Genomic DNA, 9,560 nt, shown 5'->3' on the forward strand with positions numbered 1-9,560 from the left:
TATTTTGAAACAAATTCCAAATATCATACAATTTCTTTTTTTAACATTTTAATTAAATGGATTTATTTTTTAAAACTACAAAATTTGACATCAAGAGAGATTTAAAAAAGACCCATAAGATTTAAATTGACAAATATAAAAACGATTGGCTACAATGTAAAAATACATTTCCCAGCTTCCAAACAAAACATAATTTAAGTATAGTAATTATAAAATTTTTGTACTGTGAGTTCATTTCCCTTATAATTCTTGAGAACTATTCTAAGCAATCTATTTGTATAAAATATAAAATTAAATGTATTATAACTATTAATTTAAAAATTATTTTAAATTTGAGTTTATTGAGTTTGCCATTTTTTGTACATAACAGTGGTTTCTGGTCCCAAGTTCCCCTTGAACGTATTTACTACAATGGTCATTTTACTCCTATTTCCTTCTACAATAGAAAAGAAAGGCTAACCATTCATGGGTCCCATAAAAAACAATGTGAAAGAAGTCTCTAAGAGTGACCAAATATACCAGTGAACATACTGTCTTTCTGAAAAAGAAAGAATTAAGTGACCGACTAAGAGATCCATTTTTGCACCAATGAAACACATGGAAGTGAAACCTCAGAACAAGCAGAGCTTAAGCTCAATGACAAGATGTTCTATATGACAGGCCCGCTGAGAACGTATCTGTCAATCTTGACTAAGCCCAATGCATGGGTGGTGACCCTGAGGTAGCCCAGATGATATGCTCTGAATTTTAGATAGGTCTAGATGACATTAAAAATCACAATGGTACAGTTTGATGTGAAACTCTAGTCTACCTATCATAAACTAGTTTTCTGAATCAGTCCTTATTCTTAGACCCAAGACTCAGCTATTTCTCCTTTCTTAGATGACATGCCCAATAAAAACAGCATCTATGATTGGTTTCATTATCTTCCAATTAAGTAGTGGTGATATCACCACTAACACTAGTATCCAAACTGACACAAATCCTAAAGGTATTGAGTCAGTAAGACAGAGCAGAAGCTATGTCAGGCCATACTGACCAATTTCTGAGAACCACATTAGTCACATTCATGAAACTAAAACCCATCTACGACACACAAATGCCAGATGAGGAAAAAAAAAAAAAAGGATGAAGTCATTAAACTTTTTTCCTGGAAACATGATTCCACTGTTTCAAATAGGAAACCTACCCTGGGAGACTTCTACCAAAGTGCAGAAGGACCTGATGTACGGGCTCATGATCTTAACACTAGAGTCCCAGGTCAAAACTCTAGGAGGAGGATAAGAAAGGTCTAGTCTGTGAAACACCTGGACAGAAAGGTCGTATCCCAAGTGCCCTGCCTATCTGTGATAGCTGCTAGCCAACAGACAGTTCTGGTTATGAAGTTATCTCTTGAGAATGGCTTGATTCTCCCTTATGTCACCAACAGGATTAGTCTGGGCAGGGTCTCCTGGATATTTACTTTCTTAAGATGTTCCTTGCCAAAGACAAACTAGAGCAACGCCTATGTAAGAACAAGGACTCTCAAGATCCTGCTACACAGTATTCACAATTAAAAGGGCCCAAGATTCAGGACCACCTAAAGACAACTGACAAAAGGTAAGCGTCAGAGCCAGAGGCCAACCTCTGCTAGATGAAGCAGCAGCACATAGCTCCATTTCCATCTGATAAGGCGACAGAAAAGAGGCATCTTGAACTATGAAAAACGAAAGGCTGGGGTCCTAAAAAAACAGACGAGCTTCGAAGAAAACGCTAAGGAAGACCCAGAGAGCTGTATTAATTTTAGTACAAATAATCATATGCCAACACGAGAATTGAACCACTTTCTAAATCACAGTATGAACTCATCTCTTCAGATACTTGGTAAGTGGTCAAAGCTTGTTGTTATAATTACTTTCACTGTCTTGGGCAAAAAGTCTTTCTTATCTCCGGCACTTAGGTGTGGTATCAGTTTCTTCCATTTTTGTATGTGTTACAAAACAATCTCTTTCTCACTTGACATCAACAACCAAGGTGCAGTATAAACACGAAGTTGCTGATATTGTTGCTTTTATACACACAAAATACCAACATCTCCATACGTTTTTAGGCTATAACCAAGGTCTCAGAAAGAATTAATAACAGTTATCCAAAAATATTGTAACATTTAAGGCTGAGTGAAATACAGTAAAGCCTGGTAATATATGTTAAGGAAAAAAACCTAGACCAACATTTTAAATATTGGTTTCTTAAATACGTTAAATTCCCATTAACACAACATAATCTAAGCATCAAAACAAACAGCTAAGCAAATTAATTTTAAAATAAAACAATTTCTCAGTAGATGAATATAATCATGATGTTTATACAGCTATAAAGCATAATTTGGAAGCTAAGCCTAGTAAAAGAATGACTTGTAACAGAATGACAATCATTTATGAACCGTTGAGCTGTGTGATTTAAAAAACAATTGTTCTCTCCTCCTCCCACCAAAATCTCCATTTAAGATAAGTTTCAATCATTTTTAAAAAAATTTTAAAAACTTATCTGGCCTAATTTGTGGTGACTGACACAATATTGATAAAACTGCCTTCTTGACCTTCCTCTTGCTCTCCAAAAGAAGTGGTTTAAACAATTACACAAATTTTACAAGAGCTTCTGCCAGGGCTCAGGCACCACAGCGCAGAGTCACTACCTTAGTTAACATCTGCTCCCCAGAGTCTTTAGGCATTAAGTGGTTCAGTGAGAGCCTCAGCCCTAGTGCTATTTTCAGGTCTTCTCAGCTGGGACTCCTGTCGTTTTTCATACAGCATAGTGACAAAGTCAAGTAGGAACATAAAACTTGCTATAAATCCAAACACAACTGCAGCAATTTCAGCTGAAGTCCTGTCATGTGTGGAAACAAAAATCTTGGATGCCAACAAAAACACACATCCTGTTCCCAAAGTAATATAAAAATATGATGATTTTACTTTTGTGGTATCAACTCTCATAAAATGGAGTGTAATACACAATCAGTATAAGGAGACTCAGAAGAAAGGCACTGTCGCTTACAAACTCAAAAAAAATAAAGTCCCCCACAAAGTACATTGTGATACAACTTCTTCACAGATGAAGGCCAGCAGAGAGAGCAACAGCTTCAAGCCCTTGAGAACGCGCCGGAGCCGTGGGAGCCGACCCAGGAAGAAGTAGGCAGCGAGGCCGCTCCGGGGGCCTCTGGCGGGGCCCGGGTCCTCCTCGGTAGTGGGACTATACACCGCTCCGTTCTCCATCACCTCGGGCAGGTGAGCACGGCGGCCGCAGCAAGCGGGCGGCTGACTTCTCAGACGCCAGAAGTCCCGGGTAGCGGGAAGGTGGCCATCACTTCCTGGGCCTCTTCATACAATTTCATGCATAAATACTTCAGTATGTATTTCTAAGATAAGAAATCTTAAAATTAGCATCACAACCACACCGTTATCCTAAAAATACTTTAAAATTTCTTAATAACTTCAAGTCCAGTCAATGTCCATATTTCCTAATTATCTTATATAGTGTGATTGGTTGCTGTATCTGTAAGTCTCTTAATCTATATTGTTCTTCTGCCATCTTTTTTTCCTATTATTCTAACTTTTGTTGAATAAATCAGATTATTTGTCCTGAATGATGTTACACACTTGGGATTTTGCTGATTGCCTTTCTGTGGTGATGTTTAACATTATTCTGTGCCCTGTATTTTCTATAAATTGGCAATTAGATCTAGAGGCTTATCAGGTTCATGTTTGATTTTTTTCTTCTAAGACTGCTTTATAATTGGTGTTGGATACTTCCACCAGGAAGCATATAATGTCTGATTTTCTCTCTTTTTGTGATATCAGCTATTAATAATTCTTGTTAGGTCCAGGAATTCATTATGGGCTGTAAAATGTTGATATTGTAATTCTATTATTTCAGCTTTGACTTTAGAGAGAAACTTCCTTTCATCAATTATTTGATTACCTACCAGTCCTTACATCAATACCTCTCCAATTACTTTGATTGTCTGAAGCTTATTCTGTTATAGATTCCTCAGCAAAAAATTATCTTGGGTTCTTGCATACATAAGAGCTTGTGTGTTATCTTTATAGTTAAAGGTCAGTTTGGTTAGATAAAAAATTCATGGCTCACCTTTTCTATCTTGACTGCCTAAAATACGTTAATCTATTGTTTTCTGGTGTACAGCATTATTACTGACAATGTGATGACAATCTGTTTTTTTTTTTTCCCTTATAAGTGACTTTGTCTATTTGTATGGATGCCCAGAGGGTTTTAAAAATTTTTTGTTTAAAAATCTTATTATTTTACAGACTATGTCTTGATAGTGACCATTCTGAATCCATTTTCTCAGGTACACAGTATTTTCTTCTTATATGGAAATTGAAGTAATTTTTTTATTTTAGGAAACTTTTTTTATTGTTGTTATAGTTTTTAGGATTTCTTATGTTCCATTGCTTTAATTTTCTACTTTGGGGATTCCTGTTATGCCAGGGAGTTTTTGAACCACCTTTGAAGATTGTAATCCCTTTCTTAGAATGATGTTTTTAGGGCTGGGTTGTGGTGAGTCTCTCCTGTAATCCCAGCACTTTTGGAGGCTGAGGTGGGAGGATAACTTGAGGCCAGGAGTTTGAGACCAGCATGGGCAACATACCCATCTCTACAGAAAAAAAAAAAAAAAGTGCCAGTCATGGTGGTGGGAGGATTGCTTGAGCCCAGGAGTTTGACACTGCATGGAATATGTTTACGCCATGTGATCATGCCACTGCACTCCAGCTAGGGTGACAGGGTGAGAGCCTGTCTCTAAGAATAGCACTAATAAAAAATAAAAAATAGTGTTTTAAAATTCATGAAACACAGGCCGGGCCGGTGGCTCATGCCTGTAATCCCAGCACTTTGGGAGGCCAAGGTGGGTGGATCACCTGAGGTCAGGAGTTTGAGATCAGCCTGGCCAACCTGGTGAAACCCTGTCTCTACTAAAAATACAAAAATTAGCTGGGCGAGGTGGCACATGCCTGTAATCCCAGCTACTCAGGAGGCTGAGGCAGGTGTATCACTTGAACCCAGGAGGCAGAGGTTGCAGTGAGCCTAGATTGCACCATTGCACTCCAGCCTGGTGACAGAGTGAGACTCCATCTCAAAAAAAAAAAAAAAAAAAAAAAAAAAAAAAAAAAAAAGGATTCACAAAATTTAGAAAGGAAAGCAATTATATGCTGCAATGTAGTTTTATTAAAACAGAAAACACAGGTCGAAAAGATATTTGCATACCCATGTTCAACAGCAGCCTTATTCACAATAGCCAAAAGGTGGAAGTAACCCAGGTGGCCATCAATAGATCAATGGACAAATAAAATGTGGTATAAGCATACAATGGAATATTATTCAGCCTTAAAAAGGAAAGAAATTCTGCTACAACATGTATGAAACTTGAAGACATTGTGCTTAGTGAAAGAAGCCAATCACAAAAGGATGAATATTGTATGATTTCACTTATTTGTGGTATAATAGTCAAATAGTCGATAGTAGTCAAATTCACAGAGATAGAAAGTAGGGTGATGGTTGCCAGGGGCTGGCAGGAGATGGAATGGAGAATTATTATTTAATGGGTACAGAGTTTCAGTTGGGAAAGATAAGAAAGTTCTGGAGCTGGATAGATGTTTGCACACAGGTTGTACTTAGTGCCACAGACAGTTAAAATGATTAAAATGGTAAATTTTATGCTATGCATATTTTACCACAATTTAAAAAAATAGAAAACACATTTGTATATGTAACATGTATGCTTCTTTATATGTATTAAATAAAAAGACTACATGTATTAATAACAAGATTACACACAGGTATCTACGGTAACATGTGATCTAGTGGCAAGTCTCATAATTACCAGAATTTTGAAGTAGTGATGAGTCTAAACAATATTTTAAAACATCTGCAGCATTGGCAATGTGATGTAAAAATATCTGGTGACAAAGTCAGAGGTTCTGCTAATATTACTGTGGCTTATTAGCTAAGGTCGTAATTAAATAAAATGATAAATTTCAGTTAGATTAAGTGAAAATGAATATGTAATGTTCATCCAAGTTCACAGACCCCCTTTTTTCTAAGTAGGTATCCCTTCAGAATTTGTGGCCTCTCAGGTAAGAATCCTTATATTTGTGTTAGATCTTCTTTTTTTGTATTTGAAATTCATTATTTTTCATTTTATCTTTTTAAAAACCTTTTATCCCAAGTAGCTGGGATTACAGGCATATGCTGCCATGCCCAGCTAATTTCGTTATGTGTATGCTTTTTTATTTTATTGTTGAATAGTATTCCATGAAATGAATATATCACAACTGTTCATTTATTCTGCTGTTGATAGACATTTGGGTAGTTTCCAGCTTTTCACTATAGTGAATTAAACTTCTGTAAACATTTGTGGATGTATGTTTTTGTGTCTCTTGGGTAAATACCTAAAAGTAGACTTGCCGGATCATATAGTGGGTGTATGTTTAACTTTACAGAAAACTGTCAGTTTTCCAAAGTGAGTGTACCATTTCATACTCCCACCAGTAACATATCAGAGTGGGTGAGAAGTGGTGTTGCATTATGATTTTAATTTGCATTTTGCTGGCAACTAATATTGAGAACCATTTTATATGTTTTTTTAGCCACCTCTAGATCTTTTGTGAAGTGTCTATTCAAGTCCTCTGCCAATGTTTTGAAACTGTTGTCATTGTAGGATTCTATGAATGTTCAGGATACAATTCTGTTATTTGACAAACAGATTGCAAATATTTTCAACAGGTCTGTGATTTCCCTTTTCATTTTTTAGAATGTGTCTTTTGGCCGCGTGCTGTGGCTTGTGCCTGTAATCCCAGCACTTTGGGAGGCTGAAGCAGGTGGAATACCTGAGGTCAGGAATTTGAGATCAGCCTGGCCAACATGGTGAAATCCCATCTCTACTAAAAGTACAAAAATTAGCTGGGAATGGTGGCATGCAACTGTAATCCCAGCTACTCAGGAGACTGAGGCAGGAGAATAGCTTGAATCTGGGAGGCAGAAGTTACAGTGAGCCGAGATCATGCCACTGCACTCCAGTCTGGGAGACAGAGCAAGGCTCCATCTCAAAAAAAGAAAGTATCAGGGCACCCAAGATGGCCGAATAGGAACAGCTCCAGCCTCCAGCTGTCAGCGTGAGTGACACAGAAGACGGGTGATTTCTGCATTTTCAACTGAGGTACCGGGTTCATCTCACTGGGGTGTGTCGGACAGTCGGTGCTGGTCAGTGGGTGCAGCGCAACCAGTGAGAGCTGAAGCAGGGCGAGGCATCACCTCACCTGGGAAGTGCAAGGGGGAAGGGAATTCCTTTTCCTAGCCAAGGGAAACTGAGACACACAACACCTGGAAAATTGGATAACTCCCACCCTAAAACTGCACTTTACCAAGGGTCTTAGCAAATGGCACACCAGGAGATTATAACCCACGCCTGCCTGAGGGTCCCATACCCACAGAGCCTCCCTCATTGCTAGCACAGCAGTCTGAGATCTAACTGCAAGGCGGCAGTGAGGCTGGGGGAGGGGCGCCTGCCATTGCTGAGGCTTAAGTAGGTAAACATAGCCTTCGGGAAGCTTGAATTGGGTGGAGCCCACTGCAGCTCAAGGAGGCCTGCCTGCCTCTGTAGACTCCACCTGTGGAGACAGGGCATAGCTAAACAAAAGGCAGCAGAAACGTCTGCAGATGTAAAAGTCCTTGTCTGACAGCTTTGAAGAGAGCAGTGGTTCTCCCAGCACAGAGGTTGCGATCTGAGAATGGACAGACTGCCTGCTCAAGTGGGTCCCTGACCCCTGAGTAGCCTAATTGGGAGACATCCGCCAATAGGTGCAGACTGACACCTCACACCTGACACGGCTGGGTACACTCCTGATCCAAAGTTTCTAGAGCAAGAATCAGACAGCAACAGTTGCTGTTCAGCAATATTGTATCTTCTGAAGCCTCTGCTGCTGATAACCAGGCAAACAGGGTCTGGAGTGGACCTCAAGCAAACCCCAACAGACCTGCAGCTGAGGGTCCTGACTGATAGAAGGGAAACTAACAAACAGAAAGGACACCCACACCAAAACCCCATCAGTACGTCACCATCATCAAAGACCAAAGGCAGATAAAACAACAAAGATGGGGAAAAAGCAGTGCAGAAAAGCTGGAAATTCAAAAAATTGGAGTGCATCTTCCCCTCCAAAGGAACACAGCTCATCGCTAGCAATGGAACAAAGCTGGATGGAGAATGACTTTGAGAAGTTGAGAGAAGAAGGCTTCAGTCTATCACACTTCTCAGAGCTAAATGAGGAACTATGTAACCAGCACAAAGAAACTAAAAACCTTGAAAAAAGAATGGAAGAATGGATAACTAGAATAACCAATGCAGAGAAGTCCATAAACGAACTGATAGAGATGAAAACCATGACACAAGCACTACGTGACAAATGCAAAAGCTTCAGTAACTGACTCGATCAACTGGAAGAAAGAGTATCAGTGATTGAAGGTCAAATGAATGAAATGAAGCAAGAAGAGAAGTTTAGAGAAAAAAGAGTAAAAAGAAATTAACAAAGCCTCCAAGATATATAGGATTAGTGAAAAGACCAAATCTACGTCTGCTTGGTGTGCCTGAAAGTGACAGGGAGAATGGAAACAAGCTGGAAAACGCTCTGCAGGATATTATCCGGGAGAACTCCCCCAACCTAGCAAGGAGAGCCAACATTCAAATTCAGGAAATACAGAAAACGCCACAAAGATACTCCTCGAGAAGAGCAACTCCAAGACACATAATGGTCAGATTCACCAAAGTTGAAATGAAGGAAAAAATGTTAAGGGCAGCCAGAGAGAAAGTTCGGGTTACCCACAAAGGGAAGCCCATCACACTAACAGGAGATCTCTCGGCAGAAACTCTACAAGCCAGAAAAGAGTGGGGGCCGATATTCAACATTCTTAAAGGAAAGAATTTTCAACCCAGAATTTCATATCCAACCAAACTAAGTTTCATAAGTGAAGGAGAAATAAAATCCTTTACAGACAAGCAAAAGCATAGAGATTTTGTCACCACCAGGCCTGCCCTACAACAGATCCTGAAGGAAGCACTAAACATGGAAAAGAACAACCAGTACCAGCCATTGCAAAAACATGCCAAAATGTAAAGTCCATCGATGCTAGGAAGAAACTGCATCAACTAATGAGCAAAATAACCAGCTAATATCATAATGACAGGATCAAGTTCACACATAACAACATTAACCTTAAATGTAAATGGACTAAATGGTCCAATTAAAAGACACAGACTGGCAAGTTAGATAAAGAGTCAAGACTCATCAGTTTGCTGTATTCAGGAGACCCATCTCACATGCAGAGACACACAGAGGCTCAAAATAACGGGATGGAGGAAGATCTACTGAGCAAATGGAAAACAAAAAAAAAAGGCAGGGGTTGCTAATCCTAGTCTCTGATAAAACAGACTTTAAACCATCAAAGATCAAAAGAGACAAAGAAGGCCACTACATAATGGTAAAGGGATCAATTCAACAAGAAGTGCTAACTAT

The 9,560-nt window shown here is 39.1% G+C and overlaps 1 pseudogene; it reads right to left on the bottom strand.

Annotated features, from left to right (window-relative positions):
- Positions 1–2,694: 2,694 nt before the first annotated feature.
- Positions 2,695–3,251, bottom strand: LOC705919 (CKLF-like MARVEL transmembrane domain-containing protein 6 pseudogene; annotated as a pseudogene).
- Positions 3,252–9,560: the final 6,309 nt, after the last annotated feature.

Source organism: Macaca mulatta, chromosome 11, assembly GCF_049350105.2.
Source record: "Macaca mulatta isolate MMU2019108-1 chromosome 11, T2T-MMU8v2.0, whole genome shotgun sequence".
Classification (NCBI taxonomy): Eukaryota; Metazoa; Chordata; class Mammalia; order Primates; family Cercopithecidae; genus Macaca; species Macaca mulatta.